Genomic DNA, 1009 nt, shown 5'->3' with positions numbered 1-1009 from the left:
CCCCCCCACACACACACACAGCCATTACGACACATGTAGAGATCGTATCCAAAAACCTAGGCAAGTAGGCACATAAATGGTGATCACAAGATCCCAGAGCAATGGTTTTTTTAAGCCAAGGTATTTAGAGCATCTTCTAATATTTATGACTTTAAGGGGGCAGGTAAAAAGAGCAGTCGTTTTATTGACTTAATAGGTATGCACCGATACTAGTATTGGTGCCAATACCGAGTATTTGGGTGTGTACTCGTACTCAATACAAGAACTGGGATTGTTTTACTCCTGGAGATCCGTGCTCATTCAGTTACCCTTTTACAGTGGTCTGTCAACCGTATCAGTAACCTGATAGCAGCATACAAGAAAAAACAGGGTGGACTGCCTCCACAAAACAACCCAACCAATTAGGCAAATTAGATGTGAAAAGGTTTTTATTTGCATGTTTTCTTTTAAACTTCTGAATACGTAACACACGGATGACTGTCTTGCACATTTCAAGAAACTTCAGACAAATCAATACAAGTGAGGTCTGATTAGATGATGGCCGACAGGTGAGGATCTAGTTCAAATACATCCTACACCCGGAAGCCTGCACGTCTTGACGAAGCCCCTGGGGGAGGGGTGAAACGCGTAAACGCTGTAGAGGGAAAATCGGTGAATGACTAAAACTAAAAACCAGACACCATGCTCTAAAAACCCACACCCTTAATACTTCCTTGAAACCCACAACGGTCCTACGATTTGGATATTCTAAATATATCTCTAACCAACAACGAAGTGCCTGCCACCATTGGACTATCTAGGAGATATCGGGGACTCTACACACATCCTCAGCTGAGGTATTCCTGGACTTTATAACAAATAGGATCAATAAACCTATGAAAAAATCAATGCGAAAATCCCCACCCCCCACCCAAAGGTTATGAGAGTTGAAACTACGGATAATCTTGTTTTCATTTTGTTTTTTTTCACTTTTTGATACGTTGTTTCCAAAAAAGGGGGGGGGGGGATC

General features: G+C 41.9%; 1 protein-coding gene across 1 annotated transcript in view; it reads right to left on the bottom strand.

Moving 5' to 3' along the window:
• KIAA1210 (KIAA1210 ortholog) overlaps positions 1–1009 on the bottom strand; it is a 57216-nt gene that overhangs the window by 25772 nt on the left and 30435 nt on the right. The gene's annotated exons all lie outside the window — the stretch shown is intronic.

This window comes from Nanorana parkeri, unplaced genomic scaffold (genome assembly GCF_000935625.1).
Source record: "Nanorana parkeri isolate BGI_ZX_2015 unplaced genomic scaffold, ASM93562v1 scaffold1445, whole genome shotgun sequence".
NCBI lineage: Eukaryota > Metazoa > Chordata > Amphibia > Anura > Dicroglossidae > Nanorana > Nanorana parkeri.
This window is presented reverse-complemented; position numbering and strand designations above follow the sequence as displayed.